The sequence below is a fragment of the Xyrauchen texanus genome, chromosome 3, assembly GCF_025860055.1.
Source record: "Xyrauchen texanus isolate HMW12.3.18 chromosome 3, RBS_HiC_50CHRs, whole genome shotgun sequence".
NCBI lineage: Eukaryota > Metazoa > Chordata > Actinopteri > Cypriniformes > Catostomidae > Xyrauchen > Xyrauchen texanus.
The window spans coordinates 45,329,501-45,357,159 of record NC_068278.1 but is presented as its reverse complement, the minus strand read 5'-3'; the positions used below and the strand labels follow the sequence as shown (position 1 = coordinate 45,357,159).

Below are 27,659 nucleotides of genomic sequence, written 5' to 3'. Positions count from 1 at the left end.
TCCAGTATATTTCTGTCTCTGGTTGGGCATGTAATGTGCTGTTTGTATTTGGGCAGTTCACGTGTGAGGTTTTCTTTGTTAAAATCCCCAAGAATAATAATAACTGAGTCCGGGTATTGTTGTTCCGTGTCTGTGATGTGATCAGCCAGCTGTTGCAGTGCTGCATTCACGCACGTGTGTGGAGGAATATAATAATTCACTAGAATAAACGAGGAAGACTCCAGCAGCGAGTAAAAAGGCTTGCCGTTAAAAAAGAGCACTTCCAAATTAGGACAGCACATCTTCCTTAATGTTGTAACATCTGTACACCAACTTTCATTGATGTAAAAGCATGTTTCACTGCCTCTCGTTTTCCCAGTTAACGCCAATATGCAATCAGTTCTGAACAGCTGAAAGCATTGCAGATGAAACATGCTGTCTGGAGTGGTTTTACTCAGCCAGGTTTTTGTGAAGCACAAGCAGCAGAGTTAGAAAAGTCCTTGTTCGTATGGGTGAGGAGATGTAGTTTGTCCGTTTTGTTAGGAAGAGAGCGGAGATTCGCTTCATGAATACTCTGTTCGAAAGCCGCGGTGACGAAGCTTGACCAGATCGTTGGCACATTTAAACAACACCTGCACCTCGAATAAAATGTCCAGCAAAACGTCTGAATAGTCAAAAACCGGGAAAAGATTGTCTGGTAAGTGTTGCAGAATGTTCAGCAGTTTGTTCCTGATAAAACTGATTGGAAAAATATTACTAAACACAGGAGAAACAAAAAAAGATTTGGAGAGCTCCACACGAGGCTGCCATCCACGGCGCCATATTGATTGTGTGTAAAAGTTAACAGAATTTGCTTTTTTGGGGTGAACTATTCCTTTAATACATCAGAAATGTTTTTTGATAAACTTTTTGAGGTACAATAAGTAGAATGTGGGTTAATAATAACCTTTTCTGATTTTTGTATGTACACAATAATGCATAATTTCCACAATTATTAAAACAAAATTCTTTATAATTATTTGTGATCAGAATGTATACCCTGTTTGCAACTCTCTCATTTCCATGCTCAAATAAAGCGGACACATTGCCCAACAGCACTAGTCATTTCAGTTATGAGCTATCATATTCAGCTATCCGATGGAGTATACGGAACATTCTGCCACGGAAATGACCGAAGAGTACAGTTTCCGGTGCGCCATTTTAAGACGCCTCGCCGGGAAAATGGCGGTTAAAACAGGCTGACTTTTTGTTTATCACAAAATATGAGTTTTAGGCCGATAACTGTAAAACGCATTGTTGTTATTGCTTGTGCTAAAAGCTCGGCGGTGTGTTGAAGTGCCGTGCAGAAGGCAGTGATGTCTGCCGAGGTCCTCAGGTGAGACAAACAATTTTCATACTTTTAGAGTATTAATGGGCATACTAAGACCACCAAAGAATGGTGTTTATTATTTTCTCTCGACAAAAATCACCTTTAAATCCATTCTTTGAATTTAACCTTAGCTCTGTGATATTTACTGCGGCAACGTTGGTTTCATATTCGTAATTCTTCTCTCGATAGCTTTCTAACGGTGGGTGCAAAAAGGATGTTATCAGTAAATTATTATTTTGGCAAGTATTGCACTGAGCTACAACGCTATTATCTCTTGAAGTCGGGCGGTTTTTTTTAAAAGCAGATCAAAGCATTGATTTCTATGGGGCAACGATCTCTAAGGTAACGTCTAATAATAGTAGTATCTATTTTACGTCCACCTGCCCGGGAACATCTAGTTGTAGAATATCTCTTAGCAAAAAATTAATAATCTTAAAAAATATATCTCTTGATGTAAATGTAACTTTTCATCTGCGTGTTTTTGTCCATGTAATTAATTATTGAACAAATGAAAACTACATCTAAATGATTGTCCCAATTCATGTGATACTAGTTGGCCTTCTACAGCTTTGATTTTGGTAACTAAAATCTATTTGATTTAAGTCCAAACCTTTCCTCTCAGTTTGTTGTACAACCTGCAGAGTTCTTTTTCCTTTTTTAATAAGGCTGATTTAAGTTATTTTTTTTTTTTTGTCATAATGTTGAGTACAACTATGTTATGGTTGACAAGATTACTCTTAAACAAGTTAGAAAACCTAATCTATACCCCACAGGACCTATTAAAGTTTGCAGCTTTCCAGCCTTGGTGGGTTTTTGTTTTCCACCTTGGTTATATTTTGGTCATGTTTTTTCCCCCATTATAAACGTAAATAACTTACCACTGTTTGAAATGATTGGTCAAATATTAGTAAATGTTACACGCCCTCCTGCACCAACATTTCGTATGGCAACTTTCACCTTTTCTGTGCTTGCATAGATTTCCCTAAAACAACTTCAACATTATCAAGCACCCTCTAAAGGACATACTACACCTGGCTTTTGTCAAATCCATTTGGATCCTTTGACTTTCCAATGTGGCAATGTAGAACAGATTGTTCTAAAACAAGCTGGAAATCCACACGTGAACCCTACTGAATATACTACAACTAAACATTTTAACGTTTCACCAGAGCTTCATAACGATGGTCATTTAAATCAAGACATATATTCACGGTCCATATGCATGGTTCTAAATGCACAAATTTATGATAAATTTGCTTCTTTTTTTTTTTTTTTTTTGTGCTTTGATGAAATAACACACCACTTTCAATAGGTTTTGAGTGGATAAATGAATTGTAAAAAAACTTTTGTGCAAACTAAAAGACAAGCTACAGTTTAATCTAATAATTTCAATACCATTTAAGTGGTTGCGCAGATGTCCCTTAAATAACTTTGACAATATAAAGCACCCTCTAATAGATATACTTAACCTCATAATTTGAGAATTGCCATAGGAGTTCTGTTGACGTTGTAATGCAGCAACAGATTGCCCGAGAACAGTACTATAACTATCAGAAACACTTTAAGGGACACATTAAATATCATATTTTGGGTATTGTCATATCTACTGAGTTCACTTGACTGTGTATTGCAGTAACATACTGGGCTCAATAGATTTTACATGGTGGAACAGATAGTTTAAAAATAATGCTGGAATTTATCACTTATATCCAACTGCATATACAACAGCTTAAAGTTTCACCATAGCTAAATATTAGAAATTGTAATTTTTATGAAGACTTTTAGAACACAGTCGCTGTCCATGTGCATGGTGCTGAAAGTGCACGATGCTGCCGCACGCCTGCACATTATTATTTTCACTTTTAATGTGACAACATTTAGGGTTCAGTAGTTTTTGAATGTAGCGTAAATTTCACTCAAATTACTTGACAAGACTTATGTGAAATTTACAGGACATGTAACATCTCTTGTTGAATCACTTTCACCTCCAAATTTCAAGACCGCTTTAATTGGTGGCAAAGTTTGCTCCAAAACAGCATTAACATTACTAAGCACCCTCTTAAATTCATACTGCACATTACAGTGTGTCCATTGTCAACTGTACTAATTTCTGTTGGCTTCCTATTGCGGCAAAATAAAGAGCTCAATCAATTCTGCATGGTGGCACAGATTACTATAAAACAAGCTGGAAATCCATACATGAACCCTACTGAATATACTACAGTTTAAAAACTTTAAGGTTTCACATAAGCTTAATATTAGTGATGTTCATTTCAATCAAGACATGGATGCACATTTCCTTGTGTGTGGTGCTGAATGTGCACATTTCTACCATGTGCCAGTGCATGGTAATTCTGAACAATTGTTTGGAGTTTTGGATGAAATGACAGACAAGATTCAATTGGTGTTGAATCAATGAACAAATTGTTTCAAAACAGTTTGTTTCGTGGCTCAATGGGTAGAATTCTTGCTTCAAGTCCCAGCACAACTGGACCTTTCTCTGTGCTCTGTTCCCTGGATTCTTGTGGGTTTCCTCTGGGGAAGTGAATTGGAGACTAAATTGCCTGTGAGTGTAAATGTGTTTGTCTGTATGTGTTAGCCCTGTGATGGATTGGCCACCTGTCCAGGATATTTCACTTCCTTCAGCCTCAGACAGCTTGTATAGGCTCCAGCACTACCTACAACCCTGCATCTATGTCCTAGAGGACAAACAGCTATTAAAATGGATGGATGGGTAGATTACTTTTCACATTACAATTTCAATAACTTTTTAGAAGTTGGACAGATTGCCACAAAACAACTTTGACATTATCATACACATTCTAAAGGACATACTACCTATCATAGTTGAACCATTGTAATATCTGCTAAAGTATTGACATTTTATGATGGCAAGATACAGATCTCAGTAGTTTTTGAATGAATGATCGAATTGTTACAAAATACATGGGAAAACCTTTTTGGCAACCTGCAACGCAGGCTACATCTGTTAGTTTCACATCTCTGCCTCATTTTCAATGTCTACTGCCAGTTGTAGTGTTGACCTTAATTACACTAGATAAACAGTTCAATAGATTTTGAAATGAGGTACAGATTGCTCCAAAACAAGTTTGAAAACCTCAAGTTTACCCTAAGGGGAATACTACAGCTCAGGGTTATTTAAATATCACCTGGCCTGAATTTAAAATTAAACTGTAAACATTTCAGCAGTAATTCCATAATTTAACGATACAGTTGCCTGCAGTTATTACTAAGTGTTGGATTATCTCCTTGAGAGGGTGCTTGATAATTTTAAAGTAGTTTTAGAATTATCCCTCGCACCATTTTAAAGTTATTAAACTTTAGAATTGAGAATACTGTAATTACAGCTGAATTACTACTGAAAAGTTTTGTTTTCAACTAAAGTGATAGTAAAATGTTAATAACCATGAGCTGAAGTGTAACATTTGGGTTAACTTTAGCTTTTCAAACTTGTTTTGGAACAATATGTTCCTCCTTTCAAAATCTATTGAACTGTTTATCTAGTGTCATTAAGGATGTCAGCACTTCACAATGCTTCTAGTCACTGAAAATCTGAGGCAGAAATTGTGAAACAAAGAGATGTAGCATGTGTTGCAGGTTGTCCAAAAGGTTTTCCAACTTGTTTTGGAACAATTTGATAATTCATTTAAAAACTATTGAAATTTGTATCTTAAGGTTAAAGGATTATATCCATTATTAGAAAACTGTTGACAAAAAGAAGTCAGAAAATGAAACCAACTTTACCGCAGAGTAATCTTTAGCTATAGGAAAGCGCTGTAACGGTTGCAGCATTGGTGTCGCGGCACCATCCCAAAAAAGTCACCAACCAAAACAAAGAGTCCGTGTTCAGCTTGGAGAGAGATTTCTGGCTTTTAATAGATGAAGTAAAAGATTGGCTAATAAGTGAGTTTCAAGCTTCATGAGCAATGACGGGAAGATCCAGATGCCATGGAGACGAGCTGAGTCTTGTCTCTGCAGACCCGGGCCACTAGCTGATGGAGGCAGTAAGCTGGGGGAGCTGATCGGGAAACTCCATGAATACCTGGCAACTGCTACAGACAAGAATGAATGCAGTTTACCAGGCCACTGGAATGGTGAGTACAGCATGGAAGAAAAGTGATTTATTACTGACACCCTCACTTCTCATTGACTTTCATTGCATATTTATTTAATTATTTGATACATTAAAAGTGATTGACTGAGACTGTCATTCTGCCTTAACCTTCAAAAAATAATATATAAGTCAAATGGTTGTGGAAAAGGTGAGTAAATTATGACAACATTTTCATTTTGGATGAATCATCTGTTAAATAACCTGTGGATCAATAAAGTATGTCTCATTGACAGGAGCCACAGCCAAAGAGTACCTGGAGCAGCAGGCCTCAGCCCAGGCTGCAGATGAGGTAGGGATGGTTTGTCTGTTACTGTGGGTTATTATAGAAGATTATATTCAGCAGCTAATTCAGAGAGGATCAACATTACATTCTGGATACAATATTTATGTACATGAATGGCTTGGTAAGAATTTGCATTGTATTAATCATGGCAATCTCTAGGGGTGAAATGGAGGTTCCAATTTGCTCACAAGAGAGCTTTAGAGGCCTACTTGTGTGTCAAGTCAAACATTATTTATAAAGCACATTTAAAAACAACAGTGGTTGATCCAAAGTGCTGGACAATTTGCAAAACAACCAAACTTTATAGTAAAAATGCAACCTTTACATAAAAAGAAGATCAGCAAACAGTGCAAGGCCAGAAAGGGCCTAGTACACAAAGACAGCAAATCTTTAATCAATTCTGAACTTAATGGGAAGCCAGTGTAGAGAAGTTTATGCAGGGGAAATGTGGTCCCTCTTTTCAATCCCAGTTAATTTTGAACAATATGCAGATGAGATAGACGAGCTTGAGGCAGACCGATATACGGTGAATTTTAGTAATCCAGCCATGTGTAAAATTGTTTGTTGTTTGTTTGCAGGCCAGTGGCTCTGCAGGATTGTTGTCATTGTGTCGATCAAGAAGGTTTGATTCAAACATTGATTCATATGAAGCTCTTTTGTGCTCTCTGAAGACTAACTGACTAATTAAAATCATGTGTGACTATGTGCTCTTGCAGGAAACCAGCTGTTGTCACCAAACACAGTGGGATGAATGAGTCAGATGCTTCATCTGAGAGTGGAGCAGAGGATGTGATGTCTGTTCAATCCAGTGAGCCTGACACCAACTCCCTACCCAAAGGTGCACATTCTCTTATTTATTTGACTGATTAAATTATAATTACCCTTTTTATCTGTATCTCTGGTATGGTGATTAAAAGTTGTCAGTTGTCAACCTTGTCAGTAATGGTATTCATGCATGCATCAGCTCATTAGAGCATGTCCTGGTTTGATGGAAACTTCTTTCTGGATATTTGACAGGAACTGTATTTTTGCTGCCGGAGCCTGTAGGAAACGAAGTTCGAGATGATTTCCGTGGTCCGGAATTCCGAAGTAGACGAGTTTACAGGCTCAAAGACAGTGCCGACAGACGGAGAGGTGAGAGCGAGACATCTAGCCCTTTTAGACTAACATAAAGCCTTAATTTTGATTAAAAAAGGATAATAATCTTTAACTGGGTTGTTACAAAAAAACTAAATTCTGCCAAATTTAGTAAGAATTCTCTATTTGATAACAAATGCTTCAACAGGTTTCCCACTGTAATAAAATCCTTATGGTTTACTACCATAACCATAGTTTAACCATAGAATTTGTAGTAAAGCATAGTGACCACAAAATTAAACATGGTTACTACAATACTATAGTATAGCATGGTATACTACTGCAGTGGTTCTCAACCTTTTTTGATGAATGCCCCCCCTACTTCATTCCCTTACAACAGCTGGCTTACGTGTCATTAATGTAAGACAAAACCGTGAATTCATGCAGATGGAGGGCTATATCTGGGGCCTATAAAATGAAAATGCGAAGACTGCAACTAATAATAAAAGTGGTCTTGTTGATATATTTTAATTCATTATTTTTTATTTATTTTTATCGTTTTAAAATTGGTATTTGTAACAAGACCATAGTAAACACATGGAAGCATGGATCTTCACTACCATGGTTAGATGTAACATTTCTATAAAACATACTGGCATTTTTGTAATTATAAAAAGTATACCTACTCTAAAAATTTGTAAATACAAAAAGTAACTATAAAGAAGTTTATAAATTGTAACAAAAGTTAATTATATTCCATATATGTAATGTAGCCTATAACAAATTTAATAGAGCTGCATTAGTGAAATGATAATATTTATTATCAGTCTATTTATGCCTAAAGTACAGTTAGTGTTACTATAGTAAATTCAAGGGTGGAGATGTAGAATTCTGTGCTGAATTCAAATGTTTCTGATTCTTGTGCCTTGCTTCTCACTGATTCTCACAAAGCTGGAAGATTAAGAGCTCAAGCTTTAAGAGTTTTGCGCTTGTGATGCTCTGTCCATTTGAGCCGTATCATCTACAAAGCCATAAAGGTGCATTAACCAAGGTTGTGTATTTGACGCTGCTAAACCAGATACTTCGGATGCATCGCTAGACTTCAAAATCAGATGAACCACAGTACAAAAGCATACTAACCTGTATAATTGAGAACCAACTGATATTCTCCAAGACTAGATAAACGTTTTAATGCAAAGTGGAACTTGATTATGACTTATAATTCTCCCCCATTTGGAATTCCCAATTCCTAATGCACTCGTGATGGCGTAGTGACTCGCCTCAATCCGGGTGGCAGAGGACGAATCTCAGTTGCCTTTGTGTCTGAAACCGTCAACCAGCACATCTTATCATGTGGCTTGTTAAGTGTGTTACCATGGAGACATAGCACATGTGAAGGCTTCACGCCATCCATCGTGGCATCCACGCACAACTCACCACGCTCCCCAACGAGAGCGAACCACATTATAATGACCACAAGGAGGTTACCACATGTGACACTACCCTCCCTAGCAACCGGGCCAATTTGGTTGCTTAGGAGACCTGGCTGGAGTCACTCAGCACACCCTGGGATTCGAACTTGTGAACTCCAGTGGTGGTAGTCAGCGTCTTCACTCACTGAGCTACACAGCCCCCTCCCCTATCTTTACATTTCTGTAAATTTTAAGTTTTGAACCATTTTCCATAAAATAAATGTAGATCGTGATATCACTATCAGCCAAAAATTTCTAAAATATTGTGAAACAAATGATTAGCCTATATCGCCCACCTAATCTAGATCATAGAGTAATTTTAGAATAGAGAAAATTCTCATTCGCAGCTGTTTTATTTCTGGATGGTGCAAAATTTTCACATTTTTGCTTACATACGTGTGTGAGTGAGTGAGTGAGAATATGAAATGAAGAGGGTAAACTGGACTTATCTTTGTGTCCGTTTCAGGATATGAGATGGAAAGGGTAAACTGCACTGCCTGTGGTCAGCAGGTGAATCATTTCCAGCGTGACTCAGTCTATAGGCACCCTATGCTTAAAGTACTCATCTGCAAGGTATGTATATGTGCGTTGTTTAAGGCATGTGTAAATAGTAAGGAAAATTTTTGAAATAAAAAGACTTACGTTCTCGTCTCATCTATTTACTTGAATTATGCAGCCCTAGTCTCTTATTTTTCCAGAGTGATTTTTGTATTTGATTGTATCTGTTTATTTTCTTTCTAGACTTGTTTTAAGTATTATATGAGTGATGACATCAGCAAGGATTCTGAGGGAATGGACGAGCAATGCAGGTACATTATTGAGCCATGAATAGCAATCTAAAAACGTGTGTTTTATTAGTGTTTAGATGGTGTTTATTGCAAATAAACATTAAACAGAAGTTTAAATGATTGTTTATTGGGTTGAGCATATTGTTTATAATTTTGTTTTATTATTCTTTATTATAATGTAATCATTTGTCTTTTTTTTTTTTTTTTTTTGCATGACAGTGTGTGATATTCGCATACAAAGCTTCCAAATATTTGTATCTGTACACAGACAAGCTTATTCATTTCCCTGCAGTATATTCTCAACTGTTGGCAGTTATTTATTTTTTTTTATTAACAATTTGAATTGTTTCAATTCACAAATTATATAAACATAACAGAAAATACATAATCAAATGATATTCATTAAGCCTCTCCCACCGAACACTCAACCCCACTTCCTATTAAACATATCCTATTTTCCCTGCCTTCTATATATCACCTCCTCAAATGCCGCCACCCCGCCCATCTCTGTGCACCACTCCTGAAATGAGGGTGCTCTAGCTGAATTCCATCCCCTAAGAATGATCCGTCTGCCAATCATTACTCCGGCTAGGACCCAACTTTTTATATATCTATCCCCTTTATTAATGACCCTGCCCCATTGTCTAAGATACAGAGTCTAGGGCAAAATGAAAATTGAGTGTCTAATAAGGTTGCAGCGGTATACTGGTTTCACGGTATACCACGGTTTGAAAATTGACTCCTCATACCATGTACATTTGCTTATCCGTGACAACTTTGTAGTCGGATTGCTCTAGTCCAGTGTTTCTGTACAAATGTTGTGACACAGAATTACACAACGAAAGATCATCTATACACCAAACTCCAGCCAATAGGCGGAATAAACACACATAACATGTAGATTCATCCACATAACTGGTCCCGAAGGTGTGTTCCTCCACAATGCATACTCCAGCTGCAAGGTGGAACCAGCAGAAAAAGGTGCTCAGTTTTCTTGGACGGTCAAGTGAATGTTCAGTGAGTCGATCCTTTGCAACACGAGTACCACAACATAACTTACTCAATCCATTGATTTAAAGAAGGACATCGCTTGCAAATATTTTACAGCCATCTATTCTCAGTTTGTCCAGAAACATCAGTGCAAAAGCGACCTTCCGTTGATGTAAGAGTTTCTTGCATTCCTTGAATCGATCACGTTTCTCTCGTCAAATTTGCTAAGTCTGGGAACAAGAAAATGCTCTGGTTCTTCCAAGAAAGCCTGCCTTTACCCCTCGCGCAACATGAAATCTTATCTGATGATCTCAGAAATTTGGCCAGAATTGATCTGGGCCTGTCTCCCGCAGCGGATCGCTGAGCCAGAACCATTTCCAGCTTATGGCCTGTTTTTTCGAGCAGACTTGAAAGAGCCAATCCATGAATTTCACCATATCCTGATCATCATCTTCCTCAGGAATTCCAACAATACGGACGTTATTCCACCAGCTACAGTCCTCCAAATTCTCCCAGACGTGCTCCAAATCCACCTAGGTTGCTAGTGGATTAGCAGATAATTCCCTCTTCGATGACTCCAGATAATCGATCCGTTTCTTGACATCTCCCACTCTTGTAACCACCTCAGTGAATTTCGTCTCCATGGCAGTGATCGATTGACGTATTACAGGAAGATCCTCCAAGTCAGCAACAACCTTTGTCAGCATTGCCGACATGTTCAACATTTCTCACAGAATTTCCCTAATTTCTCTGACCAAATCAGCTCCCTGGCTCTGGGCCTTCACGGAGTTGTCAGCTTTAGCATGTACAATTACACTATCATCACGTAAAATAGCTCTCCTAAGAAATTGCATGTCTCAATTAATATGAGAATTGCCACTCCCATAAAAACCACCACCAGTACTCATCCTTACTAATCAGATGTTAGATGACTAGTCTAATAGTCGACCACCCTGGCACATCCCTAATTAAAATCACCATAAATGAAATCCTGTCCAACAAATACTACCATGATGTTCAGCACTGTGCAAAGTCTTAAGATAAATGTTTTTGTGAAACATCTAATGTGCCTAAGATGGTTATTTTATACCTACTGCTTTAGTGTGTCAATAGGAAATATGCATTTAAAAAAATAGAACAAGGTGTTCTGCAACAGATGGTATGACCCCAACAGTGCCTGGATCTCAACATCATTGAGCCAGTCTGGGATTGGAGTTGGACAGTGTTATTGTATATGACAGACAAACTATTCTGGACATTGGATTTTCATTAACACGTCGGAAACCAAGATTTGAGTCCCACAATGCCGATGACACTCTGTTTACAAACACTGCAGCGGAGCCCTTTGTTTGGAAAGCGCAGCCGGAAAAGGGGAAGGAGAGCCAGCGTCCTCGTCAGGGTCAGACATTGCGCCAACCAATCTCCACTACCCAGCATTCTTCTGGTGAATGTCCAGTCTCTGGAAAACAAGCTTTGCAAACTTGGGGCACGATCTCCTAAAAAATTTGAAGAGAGACTGCTGCATTATCTGCCTTACAGAAACATGGATGTCTGCTGAGGTCCCAGACTCTGCAATCGAGCTTACGGGGGTTCTCCGTTCATCGTGTGGACAGAACTAAAGATCTTTCAGGGAAAAGCAGAGGATGGGGCATATGTTTTATGATCAATGATTCATTTTGTGATCGAAGGAACGTACACTTCAACATCTCTTTTTGCTCCCCTGATCTGGAATAACTTGTGCTACTGTTTTGAACATTCTGGTTACCGAGGGAATTCACGGCGTCATCATCACAGCCATGTGCCCCCCACAAGCCGACACCGAGCAAGCGCAAAGGGAACTGTAATGGAGTATAAGTGAGGACAATCTCGCCTAAATACTACCAACACATCAGATACAACACGCGAGGGGACTGGGTTTTAGATCACTGCTACTCTCCCTTCCAGGATGTTTACAAATCCCCCCTCCGCCCACCTTTCAGCAAATCGTACCACTCTTCCGTTCTGCTTCTGCCCACTTACAGGCAGAAACTGAAACAGGAAGTCTCCAGTCCTCAGAACGATCCAGTATTGGTCGGAGCTGTCGGATTCTATGCTACAGGACTGTTTTGATCTGACCAAAACAGTCAAAGATAACTTGTCTAAATAATTGGCATCCTGTTGCCTAACTCCGATCATCAGCAAGTGCTTTGAAAAGCCTATCAGAGACCACACCTGTGTTGCCTGCCTCACTGGATTCACTACAGTTTGCTTACAGAAGCAACCGCTCCAGTGATGATGCAATTGCTGTCACAATACACACTGGTCTTTCCCACTTGGAAAAAAGAACCGTATATGTGCGTGCTGTTTGTAGACTACAACTCCGCATTTAACACCATAGTGCCCTCCAAGCTTGAGGCGAGGCTCTGGCTTTACACAGCTCGCTGTGCAGCTGGATCCTGGACTTCCTGTCAGACAGACGCCAGTTGGTCAGCATGGGCAGTAACATCTGACATTTATACACATTTATAAAAACATAGAAGAACAACAAATAAAGAACAAGAAAACGGAACAACACTCAGACCGAAACTCGGCATTAACATTTCACTTATAATTAGCAGCACAATTAACTTCAGCACAGGCTACAAAATAAATTCTGTTATTGAAATATTGTAAAGTGGTCATATGAACTACACAAATGAACGTTTAAAAAATTATATGCAAAATCGAATAGCTCCGCAACGGATGGCGAAAAATGCGTAAAGAAGTCTAATATCTTTCCCCATATTCCCCAAATTTCGATGTTTCTGGCCAGAAATACCAACATATTCACTTTATCTGGTTTTAATAAGCTGCGGATTGGAGTAACTACACTACCCGCTGTGCTGAAGACCCGCTCTGATGGAGTACTGGTAGCACATGCACAGATATTTCTGTGCTAATCTTGCCATGAACGGAAACCTTTTGTCGTTCGTTTTCCACCAAGTCAGCGGGTCCTCTTCCCCATCAATGGCCATTTCCTGCAGGTACATGGTCATTTCTGCCTCGACCTTTTGCTCATCAGTGAGTAAAATAACGAAATTATAGTTTTTAATTGGAAAATGTATTTATGTAAAGAGATATATTAAAATAAATAGTGCACAACTCTTAAGTGAAAGCTAAAAAAAAAAAATGCTTCACGTGTCGTGCAACCTACTGATAAAGTGCCGACGAGTCATTAGTTGGGTTAGTAAAATAACGAAATTATTATTTTTCATATAATTTTTGAAAATTATATGAAATTATATAACCCCCCCCCCACCCCCACCGACGATATCATCGTCCATCGCGATGTTTTACTGTCAACATCGTCAACTGCCAATTTAGGGGACATCGCCCAACCCTATTGTACACACATGACTGCGTGTTAACACATAGCTCCAATGCCATCTTCAAGTTCACTGATGATATGACTGTGGTAGGTCTGATCACTGACAATGATGAAACAGCCTACAGAGAGGAGGAGCACACACTGATGCCAGGAGGGAGAGGTTCTGCTCATGGCACCAGTGTGTGCCAGGAGCACACACTGGTGCCACAAGCTCCTTTGTCTTACTGATGACAATGCAAAAATGTTAATGGTCCTAAAAAATAGGCTTCATTGTCTTGTTTTTATTTTGGAATGAAGCATGACTCCAAACATTTCTTGACTGTGATATTTACCTGTGCACAGGGCAAGCAAGAGTCATTAAACAGATAAACTTTACAAGTAAAAATCTGTGCAAAGCAGCTGGATTAAGATGAGAACATACTGGTATCACCTCACTGTTGTTCGGGTCCACTTTACATCCACTATCTTGCTGGCCTCTGTTCATGTTTGTTAAATAAGTGCTCTGATTTGCTGTTTGTGCAGGTGGTGTGCAGAGGGAGGCAGTCTGATTGGCTGTGATTACTGCAGTAATGCCTTCTGTAAGAAATGTGTGCTGCGTAACCTGGGAAGGAAGGAGTTGTCCAGCATAATGGAGGAGGAGAGGAAGTGGTACTGTTATGTGTGCAGTCCAGAGCCATTGGTGGATCTGGTGTTGGCCTGTGACTCCGTTATGGAGAACCTGGAACTGGCTTATAAAAGAGCTTCCCGGTCTGAGCCAAACTCAGTTCGAGGGCGGGCAAAGGGCTGTCGTGGTGAAGTCTATCTGTTGGGGGCAGTGCCCTCTGCAGGCCTTTACCAACGAATGCAGCGGTTTGTAGATGTTACCTCATCTCTGAGCCATTCCTTCAGGACAATTGTTCAAAGTGAAAGAGAAGAGGAACTGAAGGAAGAGAAGGAGGAGAGAATGGGGCAGCTGAGGATGTTCCGCTCTGTTCTGGATGATCTGCAAGCAGCCAACATTGCATTACAGGTAAAAAGAGAAAAGTAAATGTGTGCAAATGCACTTCAGTCAAAGACTTCACCAGTTAATCTGAAAGAATAAAGTGCTGATGCACCAAAATGAAAATTCTTGGCTGAAACTGACAATTCTGGACACACTGATCCAAAAACTGAGAATGATGATTATTTTTTAAGTGCAATTTGTTTTAATAATTTTATATATATATATATATATATATATATATATATATATATATATATATATATATATATATATATATATTTTTAAGTGATTACACTTAGATAACAAGCATTAATACATAACAATTACAGGTCAGTGTTCTTTTACTGGATTTATAGTAACAGTGTCTGTTAAATTTCGGCCAAGATTTTTTTTTTTTTTTTTTTCCCCTCTCTTTTGGCAGACAAAAAAAATTAGCATTTTATTCTATTTTTGGCCCAATATATTTGCTGGCTTAAATTTCGGTGTATCCCTAGAATGAAGGGTACTTTGGGTTTTTCGAACAACTGGTTGAGTAGTTAAGACCCCGATTATACTCACGGCAAAGTTCTTCATCCTTCGCTCAGAGCCAAAAAGAAGTTTGAAACAGTTAAGAAATGGAATTAGGGTTGAACGGTATACCGGTTCTTACTAAATATCGTGATACCAAAAACAGTACGATATCTTCTTTTTGCTAATTTCGGTACCATATTACAGTATGTTACTATTAACAATATGTTATGAGATGTGACCGTTTTGAGATTAAATCAATAGCCTAGTTTCCATCCAATTTTCGCATTTTGTTATCGACAAAGTGAAAATGCGTAAAAAAAAAAATCTAAATTTGCCATCTTCTGCCTGTTTCCATTCAAATGGCTTTTTATCGATAAAATGGTGTTCGTGATGACGTCATGGCTAAAAACCACTTGGTCACATGCGTTTTTGGTTTATCACAAAAGAAATCTGCCTTTAAGTCGTTTCCATACAGAAATGTACGTTTTTCGCTAATTCGCCTCCCAGATGTCCCTAATTTTTTTCCTCTTAAGTTTTGGTAAAATGGGGAGAGTATTGAGACAATTAATTGAAAATAGCCAGCTTACTGTTATTTTAATTTCACAAAAAAATGCATTCAGAAGTTGCCCTTCTGATAGGACTGTAATATTGGTCATGATGTTGCGCCTATCGCAGGTTGCCACCGGTTCCGACTCGAAAGCGAATCGTCATGGCCCTGTCAAGATGGCAGCCTGCACCATGTAGTGGGGAAACTTTCGGTCTTAGTATAAGGGCCATCCATCGACGTGTATATTCTGTGTGCACAGCTATTAAAGAAACATTGATGCAGTGTAATATCAGGGTTTACATATGATACATTCCTGATATTCAGTAGGCTATTTTGAACAATCATCTAATCTAAAGCATTGCTATCACAACCACATTATGTCCCGCATATTTGTTCAGCAACTTTTAATGACCAACTGAACTTGATTGTCATCTAAAATTAATTTTAGCATCATAATGTAATTTACATTTTTTTTAAGAAGATCAGCAAACGCAATCCGAGGTAAAGAGGGTTATATTTAAAATATTGAAACGTTTTAAAATGTTCAAAAGCTTGTTTTCTGAAAGTTAACTCATTGGATAAATTGTTCTGATAGTTTAGTCTGGGGAAAAAAGTGTAGAACATGTCATTCAGCCGACTTTTTTCGTCGACAGAACAGGGAAAGGCTAATTTAAGTTTGTGTAAAGAAAAGGCACATGTAGGTGTAAAAATATATTTAAAAAAATTTGTTTTGTAATTTATTTATGTAATGGTTTTTTTTTTCGTTTGGTAATGTATTTAATTTCGTACAGGGAATTTTGCCGGCATTTTTTTCAAAAGTAACAATAACAATAATTTTATAGAACTGGGCTATAAGGTAGTGTTCTAAAAAGCACATTTAAGCTTTTCTCCTAGTATTGTGCATTTATTTTTAATTTAATACATCTTTGTGCATAGAAATTATGTTTTTTGTATTGTGGGCTAATTCCGTGACTGTCGTCTATTATTTTGAAGGATGTGGAAAAGCAACTTCAATAAATAAATGGATGGCTACCGTGATTAAATTAGATTAAAACTATGGCCATTCATTTGTTCTCCGTGAGCTTGTCTACGTGCATGAGACGAGATATTTGTGGAAGTGTCACTAATGGAAGTGTCATGTTTGCAGCATCGGATCTATATGCCGTTAAGATTAATCCATAATCGCATACAATAAACTGGCTTTCAATGATGTATACCTTGTCATCATGATTAACACAGGCTAACGATTGTGGCAAATTCTGTCATGTGACACTATATTTTTGCGTTAATGCCAATTTTCTCGATAAAGTGTTTCCAAACCAGTTTGTGACATTTGAAGTATCAACATAGTCTATGTGCTAGAGTTAAACGGAAGAATATTATGTCGACACTTGTGAAATTTTTGCGATAATTTGCGTTTCCATCAGCTTTATTTTGATGCGCTAAAACTTTTTCCGTAGCTCTAAGATTTCAGCTTGCAAGTCATGATGTGAGTATTCCAGCATTATTGGGAAGCTTGATATTACTAACCCGTAAAAAAAAAAAAAGGAAGAACCCAAAGGTCTGTCAAAATAAAAGTTCCGCTAAAATTAAAGCTCTATTCAACTGGATGCGTGAAATTTAAGACAGAAAAATTTGTCAAATTTAATATTCAAAAAGAAGCAATAATATTCAACATAGTAGTATATAATAAAAGTATTGATTTCGTATCGATATCGAGGTACCAGGGCTGGTATTGTAGCAAAGCCAAAATTTTGGGTATCGGAGCAAACATTCAGATACCTCTGGGGGAGGCATTTAGACAGTGGGGATTTCTTTAAGACTGCAAGGGAAGCTCAGCTTCCCCTATAATGTCAAAAAAATAATGGTCAAATATGTACTATTGTGTAAACAATTTATTGACTAAAAATGCGTTAGAACACGTTCATCTCGAAGACGAGTTCGTTCAGAATCAGCTACATTACATATAGCAGGTCGGCTGACTCGATTTACTTCTCATACATTCCCGTAGCGTCAGTGCATTTCCCTGTTGAAGCCGAGCGTCCATTGACTTCAATGTGGCTGCTCTGAACAGTTTTTTTCAGTGCTCCAAAAATAGACGGTCATTGGATAAATGCTGCGATTATGTCCCGCCCACAGACGCTCAGCGTCTCTGGGGGTGAATGAGGAGTGGGCTGGCCCGGACTCCGGGCTTCCGCGTGATGATTGGAGGATCTGTCGAAAGACTGCATCTCCTTTTGATTGACAGCGAATCTGTACTATAAGAAGTCACTGAAACTATTTCGCGCTCAGTCCCATCGCGGATTTCTCAAGTGTAGTCGAAAGACAAAGTGCTGCAACCTATTTCTTTATATTTGTTTGGTGAAATTGCTAGTCAATTTGCATAATACATTTCACACAATTATACACCACATTCCTTGTTTCAGTTTTACCAAGTTTAATATATTTTGTTTTAGAGCGTTCGTTCGTTTGTTCGTTCGTTCGTTCATTCATTCATACAGTAGGCTAGGCTAGCGTCGTACGGGTGAAACTGCGCACGATGGCAGACGGTGCTAATATTGTCGACCTGATTTTGGCGAAGCCATTTGAAAGTCTTCCTTACGAGGAAAAAATTAGAATTAAACAGCAGGGCAGATCAACACCTAAGATTGATTTAGTGCAAAAAATAGGGTAAATAAGTTTATAATGTAGGCCGAAAATGAGCTTCCCCTCTTTGAAAGACCAGCAGCCGCCACTGCATTTAGAGGAGCATTTAAATATGAGGACCCACTAGATTACATGTAAAACATTGACTTATACAACATTAAAATGTGTCATCAATTACTTCATGCTATGAGTAGAATAAACATCAGAGTAGTAAAAAAATTTTTTAAATGTTTTAACCATATGGTGATTATTAAAAGTAATATACGGTGCATTCAGAAAGTATTCAGACCCCTTTTATTTTTTCACATTTTATTATGTTGCAGCTTATGCTAAAATGCTTTAGATTATTATTTTTTTTCCACATCTACACTTTATACCTCATAATGACAAAGCCATTTTTTTATAACTTTGAAAATGTATTAAAAATATTTATAAATATTACATTGACATTAGTATTCAGACCTTTTGCTATGACACTTGAAATTGAGCTCAGGTGCATCCTGCATCTGACATACTGGATATCAGCTTCTGGGCCAAATCCTGACTGCTGGCGATCTATTCTTGCCTTATTAGTGCCCGTAGTTGATCACAATTTGTGGGATTCTGCTTGTTCGCTCGCCTTTTTAGGATTGACCACAGGTTCTCTATGGGATTAAGATCCGGGCATTTGCTTGGCCACGGATCCAAAATTTCAAAGTAATGATCACTTGCAATGTAATGACATGGTGCTCCATCATGCTGGAAAATGCACAGATCATCACCAAATTGCTACTGGGTCGTTGGGTTAAGTTGCTCTTGCAGGAAGTTTTGATACCATTCTTTATTCATGGTAGTGTTTTTGGGCAGAATGGTGAGAGAGCCCACTCCCTTGGATGAAAAACAACCCCACACATGGATGGTCTCAGGATGTTGGAATGACACAGGACACATGGTAACGTTCACCTTTTCTTCTATCGATTTTCCAGATGTCCCAAACAGTCGGAAGGGGGCTTCATCAGACAAAATAACTTTGCACCAGTCTACTGCTGTCCAATCCTTGTACCTCCTGCAGAATTTCAGTCTGTCCTTGATGTTTTTCTTGGAGAGAAGAGGCTTCTTTGCTGCCCTTGACACTAGGCCATTGTCCAAAAGTCTTCACCTCTGTGCATGCAGATGCACTCTCACCAACCTGCTGCCAATATTGAGCAGTCTCTGCACTGGTGGTGACACGATTCCATAGCTGACTTCTCAGGAGGAGACGGTCCTGGCGCTTGCTGGACTCTCTGGGACGTCCTGAAGCCTTCTTCACTGCAGTTGAACCTCTCTCCTTGAAGTTCTTTATGATCCGGTAAATGGTTCTTTTAGGTGCAATTTCTTTGCATATGCTACCATTTTGATGCAAAGCGATGATGGCTGCACGTCTTTCTTTAGAGGGAACCATTGCTAACAAGAATTTAATGATTGGAAGCACTTCTTCCCTCCTTTTATAGCAATCCATCTGCTCTTATAATCCAATCATAATGATAGATTGATTTCATCTGACTAGTACTCATTCACACTTTCCCAGGTGCTGCTGATATGATTAGTGAAATTATGTTAGCTGGTCATTTTGTGCCAGGGCCAAAAAACGGTGAAATTTGGGTTTCTGTGATAAAGTAATTGTTTTTGGCCAATGAAGCTTTTTGCAATTGTTTACAATGCATCTGATCACTCTGCATAATAATCAAAAATGATGCGAATCAACACCACAACAACTGAAGCAGAAAACTTTGCAAAACACAAAATGTATATGTCTGCCAATACTTTTGGCCACGGCTGTATATAAGGTCTCACAGCTGAAAATGCATATCAGTGCAAAAACCAAGCCATGAGGTCTAAGGAATTGCCTGCAAATCTCAGAGACAGGATTGTGTTGAAGCACAGATCTGGGGAAGGCTACAAAAATGTTTGGCTGCATTGAAGGTTCACAAGAGCACAGTAGCCTTCATAGTTCTTAAATGGAAGAAGTTTGGAACAATCAGGGCTCGTCCTAGAGCTGGCTGTCTGGCCAAACTGAGCAAATGGGGGAGAAGGGCCTTGGTAAGAGAGGTGACCAAGAACCAGATGGTCACTCTGGTTAAGCTCCAGAGATAATGTGTGGAGACTGGTGAACCTTGCAGAAGGACAACCATCACTGCAACACCATTAATCTGGGCTTTATGGCAGAGTGGCCAGATGGAAGCCTCTCCTCTGTGCAAGACACATAAAAAAGCACCTAAAGGACTCTCAGACTGGATTCTCTGGTCTGATGAAGGTTGAACTGTTTGGCCTTAATTTCAAGCATCATGTCTGGAGGAAACCAGGCAATGCTCATCACCTGCACAATACCATCCCAATGGTGACGCATGGTGGTGGTAGCATCATGCTGTGGGAGTGTTTTTCAGCGGCGGGGACTGGTCAGGGTTGATTAAAAGCTGAACGCAGCAAAATATAGAGATATCCTTAATGAAAACTTGGTCCAGAGCACTCAGGACCTCAGACTGGGCCAAAGGTTCACCTTCCAACAGGACAATGACCCTAAGCACAGAGCCAAGACAATGCAAGGCTTAGTGACAACTTTGTGAATGTCCTTGAGTGGCCCAGCCACAGCCGAACTTGAACCTATTGAACATCTCTGCAGAGACATGAAAATGGCTGTCCACTGACGGTCCACATCCAACCTGACAATGCTTGAGAGGATCTGCTGAGAAGAATAGCAGAAAATCCCCAAATCCAGGTGTGCAAAGCTTGTTGCATCATACCAAAAAAGACTTGATGCTGTAATCGCTGCCAAAGGGGCTTCATCTAAGTACTGAGTCAAGGGTCTGTATAGGGGTATAACAGTTATGACCCGGACCAGATATGGAGAAAGAAAACCAGGAGTCGAGAAATTCAATTAAAGAATCAAAATTTACTGAAGAATAGTTTGCAGTGAAATTGGTAGAGCCAGCGGCAAAGTCTCACGAGGAGATCGAAAAGCCAACTCGTACCTTACACAAAATCTTACATCAATTATACCATTTGCAAGGACGTACATTCCATTATTTTACTCCTGATTGGCTAAAAGAACATAAAGTCACAACATATAGATAGTTAAATGGCCTGTCAACATTAATCAGCGCACTTGTCGTCCGCGCCCGAGATTTACGTCTGAAGTGACCTCGCAGATGGTCGCGGGGCGTCTTCGAGTCGGCCTGGTGTGCATCCCTGGTTCAAAACCTAGGTAGAAGGTCAAACGCACACACAAAACACTGACGAACGACAGTCCTTCTCTGGGCACAAGACAGCTAGAGCACACATTATCAGGCCATTTGAACCAAAACAGAGAGATAAAATATTCACTCCTCGGGCAGAGGAGAGGGTTGAAATAACATACATTTCTTCCCTAAAGAAATAATAAGAGAAAATCACACTTCTACTATTCAGGTAGTATTACATAGGACTTTAAACCATATAATTAGTCATGGAAAGGTAACAATCAAACACAGAATACATCTGGAACACATGTTTAACGCATTCCCCCTGACCCCCTCCCCTGAGAGGCTGGAGAGCGTCACAAATAAGCTTATCCCCCAAAAGACCTTCAGCCGATGTGCAGGACAGAGAGACTCTGGAATGTTCCTAAAAGAGACTAATTAACATTCAACACACATATGATTCAAAGTATATTTCAATTATGCATAAGAAAGTAGAATTGATTATGTGATCATGCATATAGTTAATTCATCATTTTATTAAAGAAGTTAAGCAACAGAATATAGATAGATATTGATATAAAAGGATATATATATGTATGTATTGATATATCTGATGAGCCAAGGGATTTTGACCCTCACCCTTCAGGTCTGAATACTTTTGTCAATATGATATTTCAGTTTTTTCTTTTTAATACATTTGCAAAGTTATCAAAAATCTGGTTTTCGCTTTGCCATTATGGGGTGTGGAGTGTAGATTGATGTGATTTAATAATTTAAAGCATTTTAGCATAAGGCTGCAACACAAAATGTGGAAAACATTAAGTGGTCTGAATACTTCCTGAATGCTCTGTATATGCAGGAGATAATGTGTCATTTGTCATGTTAGCTCTCTGCATTCATGATGCTAACAGGCTATAGGAATCCAGAATATGCACTGATTAAACCCTGTTATTGTAATTTATGATGACACAGATACAACTTTATATATTGGTGTAGAAAAGAGTGTTAATCGCAAAATTCAGGCAAAGAATGATAAGAGCTTTGAACTGCAGACAAAGCATGAATATAGCAGCATATCAAACAACAGACTGAATGTGACTTAAGAGTTTTTGAGTATTTTAATTCCTTTTGTACACTAAAGAAAAAAAATCACATGGTATGTTCTTTGAAAATGTCTTCACATGTGCGATTGTTCATTTGTAGGATAATATGCACTACCTCACTAGTAACTCTGTAAGCCAGTGTGTTCATGTTGACTGAGTTCCAGGTTACACCTACTGAAAACATGGACCAATAGAAGTTTAGCAGCAGGCACAAAGTGTTCCTGAAATTTCGTGCTGGCAAGCGGTTACGAACCACCTAAACAAACTCAACACCCTTGTTTTGGGCAGTTTTTGCTTGAAATGTCATCACATCCATTAATTCTTCAATTTCGTATTAAGGGCCCTTAAGTCTTGAGGAAGCCCTCTATAGTCAGGCCATGTAGTTTTTATTAGCCTCACCATTTTTAGGCACATTTTTTGGCTTCGCTAGTTCATTATAGTAGGTCCTGTGGTATGACAAATACATTTTTAAAAGTACAAATATTCCATGTAGCCTGGTCTCTTAATTATTATGGTCATAATAGCTACATACAAAATAATCACGAATGTCACACCTAAGGACTTGTCAAATTTTTTTACGGACATGAAAGTTGTGAAAGCGGCTCTAATATGAAAGAAAATCTATTCAAAACACTTTGAAACCTGCATACATTTTTCAGCTTTTTTGACCTTTGACGATCACATGCCTGTCAAATATTTCATGAACCCTAGTCTCTCAATGAATATGGTCATAATAGCTGCACAAATAATCTTATCAAAATAATCAAGCATGTCACAATGCAGAACTTTAAAAGTAAATAAATTTAACATTTTATTACACAACTATCACAGTCCTCAGAAAACAGATTATGCATAATGGAAACATTGCTCACAGCAGGACATTTGAAATCTAACAGTAACGACCCACAGTAATGAGTAATTCATGTTACGACCCTCCCGTTTTATCGTTGTGTAGGTAGTAGGGAGAGCGACATTGTCCCACCCAAATCACAAAACATACTGTTTATACACTGGGAGAGGGTGAATGAGGCAGGCGGAAACAGTGTAGTAAAATGATATACACAGATTTATTGACAATACCAACCGTGTACCATTTACAATACAAAAACTATCCAGAAGGAAAAATGTGTTTTACTAATACTTCAATACTTCACTATGCACATCGAATACTGCGAGGGAGGAAAAGGAACTGGACAATGCCAAATCAAAGAAATGAATAAACAAAACATCCAATCTTCCTAATCTTTTGGTTCAGTAAGCCTACCTAAAACAGAAAAAAGAAACTGTAGAAACAAAAATCTTCAATGTCCGTGACATCGTGTCTAATGCTATACTAACTAACAAAAATAGAAATACAGGGGGTGGCACTTGCCCCTAACCTAGTGTGATTATACAGCAATTCGTTCTACGTGTGCAAAATGTATATCACGTGACAGAACTTACCTACTCCTTTTTCCTCCAGCCAGCACAAGTACATTGAAACAGTCCAAAAATAAGTTTATACGGTCAAAAACCAGTCAACCAAGACATCAAGAGAGACATTCAAAAAAGCATTCGGAAGAATCTGAATACGGAGCGAGCTCTGAAGTTTGTTGAAGGCAAGTACTTTGTTACATAAGATGTCCTTTGATGGATGTAGCAACTTTACAGGTAGTGAATTTTAATATGTAATATTTTACAGTCATATTTTGCATTGTGTAAAGTCCTTTTCCACATTGCAAAATGTCATCCATGCATTTATTTTTACATCTTCAGTGAGGGTTTTAGCACAGTTACAGTTAGCATATACCTGTATATGGTGCTGTCAAAAGATATGACGTAAACCCTTTCTACTCCAGTAAAACTTGTCATAAGCTATTTGGGCAAACATCTTGTCCCATCCCTAGTTGTTATGAAAACAACATTTTATGTCAAGAAAAAGTGTTCTAAAAACAACAATATAATTGTTAACAAAAAGTCAAGGAAATTTTTCTTTCTACACATGTTTGTATTACAGCAATGTCTTAATTTGTGATTACAGGAAGCGCTGGACCATGAGCTGACTGGGTCCAAACGTGCTGGCAGAGCTGCTTTAGAAAGTCAAAAGCCGAAAGGAAAGAGCAGACGGAAGAAGGCATCACAGAGCTGTGAACTCACTAAAGAGCTGGTGGTCAAACTCACTCCTGTACCAGTCAGCACACCAGCTAATAGCAGTACCTCTCCTTCCATCCCTCCATCACCAGATGGACAAAAGATAGAGTGTGGGATGATAGGTGGAGAACTGGAGAAAGAAGGAGAAGAGGTGGAAGAGAAGGTGGTGGAGATGGATGGAATGATTGTAATTGATGGAGAGGTGGAGAGTTATTGTGGTAATAATAATGCTGATGATGATGAGGAGGAGGAAGAAGAAGAGGAGGAAGAGGAAGATGACCAAATTGACACTAAAGGTTTGTCATTGGCAGAGGAGAATAAACGTTCTCCACGTGTGAAAACTACACCACGCCGACGACGGGCAACCACAAGCTCCTCTGCGGAGCATGCTGATCTAGCTGAAGACGATTCTGATTCTGATGAAATACCTGAGGTTCTCCAGACGGATGCTGCCATGGTAAACAGCGAGGAAGAGGGTTTGGTCTGTAGCAGTTGGGAAGGGGATGAGGTAAACCAGCAAGTCAGGAAGCAGCAGCTCTTTGGGCTGGTAAAAACCACGCCTCCGGACAGAAGCTCACGTAAGCGGACACTCAAAGACAGATCTTCATCATCCTCGTCTTCCTCATCTGCGTCTTCAAGGAGGGGCTCCCAGGACCAGGGGTCAGTGAGCAAGATTACCAGGGCAAGAGCCCGCAAAGTTGCCCGGATGACAGGACAGAGTGGAAGTTCGTCAAGTGAGGTGGGAGGACAGGAACTGGACAGTAGTGATTCAGACGATCAGAGTATCAAACCGCTGTCAGAGGGTGTCACGTTGCTTGGCTCCAGAAATTTCCAGCAGTCTTCCGGTGAGTTTCTGCAGGCGCATTAATGGAGGGTAGGAGTGTGTGTCTCAACAGAATTGAAATAAAAATTGAGCCTATTTACTTTTAATAGGAAAACAGTCTTTCATCAGATCTTTTGCTCTTCCTCCAAAATGGCTTGCCTTTTCAGCCTATGTCACCAGGCCCTCTTATTTTTTATTTTTTTTTATTTAATTTTGTACTTTCCCCTCCAATCAACTGTCATATACAGGCTAAAAGTCATGGGAATGAATTGGTCAAAACGTTTATAACTTTTTATATATATATATTTGATTTGAAATGGACTTTAATAAAAAAAAAAAATCTCTTTACAGGTGATGAAATGGACATCCAGCCTGGTCCGTCCATATCTGTGGATGACGATTTAGAAAATAGGTACGATTCTGTCTGCAACAGGGCCCCACACACATTGTTTCAGCACAGGTCCTCTTCACCTGACTCAAGCCCACCCAAACCCACTACAACAAGAGCTTTGATCCAAACCCCATTTAAAAGCATGCAAGCTTCTCGTACATCCACATATACCACCTCTAGACAGGACTTGTAATGCAGAGTTTGAACATGTGACTCAAACTTGTTTGTAAACACATTTTTCTACTCTGTCAATTGTCTGTGCAAGTTTATGTCCTCATGTAGTACAGAAAATCTGTAACCACAGGCAGGCTGCACTGTTGAAATGTATATCAGAGATTCCTCTCCAGAGTAGCTTCTATGTATTTTCCTGCACTGACATAGACCATTGCATGTCTTTGGCAGAATTTGTGAAAGCCAAACTGTCCTCTCTTCTGTCTGTGCTGCAAATTATGCTTTCAAGAGAGTAGAAAGAGCCTGCACCTATTCTTTTCGGATCTGACGGAGCCTGTGTTCAGTAAGACAGCCAACTTCTTGTGTGTGTTTGTGTTTTAGGGCTCAACTGCCTGGTTCTCACGATGTAATGTTTTCGTTCAGTCAGAACAAAGGCTGTGTGGTTTGCTAACGGTAGGTGTTACAGTAGTTTCACATAACTTTTTAGTTATTGGCAGTTAAATATCTTTGTTCGTGGAATTTAAGTGAACACAATTTTTTTTGTAGGCAGAGAGGGACACAGTAGTAGTTTAAGTGTTTGTTTGAGCGGTTGTGTGTGTGTGTGTTCTTTTTCAGGAGGTTAATCCTGGGACAGCAACCTGTATTTACTTCATTTAGAAGGTTAAGGTGAAGATGAGATTTATGCCCTCATCTGAACTGCATTTGTTCAGTATGTGCACGTTTCTATACCTAGAGTAATTTACACGCTAACGTGTTATTTTCAATAAAGTTGCACATGTTGCAATATTATATCCTCATGTCTTACTGAGAAGATCATAAACTTAAATTGTCATTTGAGAGTTCTGCAAAGGATTGCTGCTTTGTAGCAAAAGACGTCAGTGATGGGAGATGTGAGAGAAGGGAAACTGGACTCCAGCATAGGTAGAGATTTTTGTTTAGAGTAGAAGCTTAATTTGGTGCCATGGCTCAGTGGTTTGTGTATCTGCAGGTGAGCAGCTGTGCTCCTGCATACAACATAAGTTTGAGTAGCCAGACCTGCAACTTTTACATGGGTGGACTCAAAATTATCATGGAACAGCAGAACGTGGTTCCTTCAGGCCAGACATGCAGGCTGTGAGCATTCCATAGTTTGTGCAATTGTGTACTTGGGGATTTTGAATAGAGTGTAGTCTTCACTCTCAGATAAGATGTTTATTTGATTTTGTGTATGATCAGCATGGCTCTGAGGAGAGGCAATCTTCACTTATTTACTCTCTTATTTCTCTCTCTCCCCCCCTTTTCATTTCTTTTTCTCTGTTTCTGCAGCCTAACAGGGTTCCCACGCATCATGGAAAACCTGGAAAACCTTGAATTTTGTAATGCGATTTACCAGTAATGGAAAGTTACCAAATGTCCTGGAAAATGTGTTTAGTGCAACGTTATAATTAAACTATTACCGTATGATAAAGAAATCATGGGACCGATCCGGACTCGGAAATAAATGTATTCTGTCATGAAAGCTATCGTCACAAAATCATATTGTTATCATTTGCGTTTGGTTGTGTATTGTGTCATTACCATAACAGATCACAAATTCTGCTCACTCACGATCATCGCAGCTCAGATCAATTGTTTGTTTTGATATCATGCATTTTTCAAAACATAATTATTTCCCTTAGCCACCTTAACTGAACATTAGCCAGCAAATTTGAATAAACGATCAGAATCTAAAAACCAGCTAGCT

General features: G+C 38.9%; 1 pseudogene; it reads left to right on the top strand.

The window, feature by feature from the left end:
* Nucleotides 1–1,194: 1,194 nt before the first annotated feature.
* LOC127624929 (transcriptional regulator ATRX-like) overlaps nt 1,195–27,659 on the top strand; it is a 38,942-nt pseudogene continuing 12,477 nt past the window's right edge.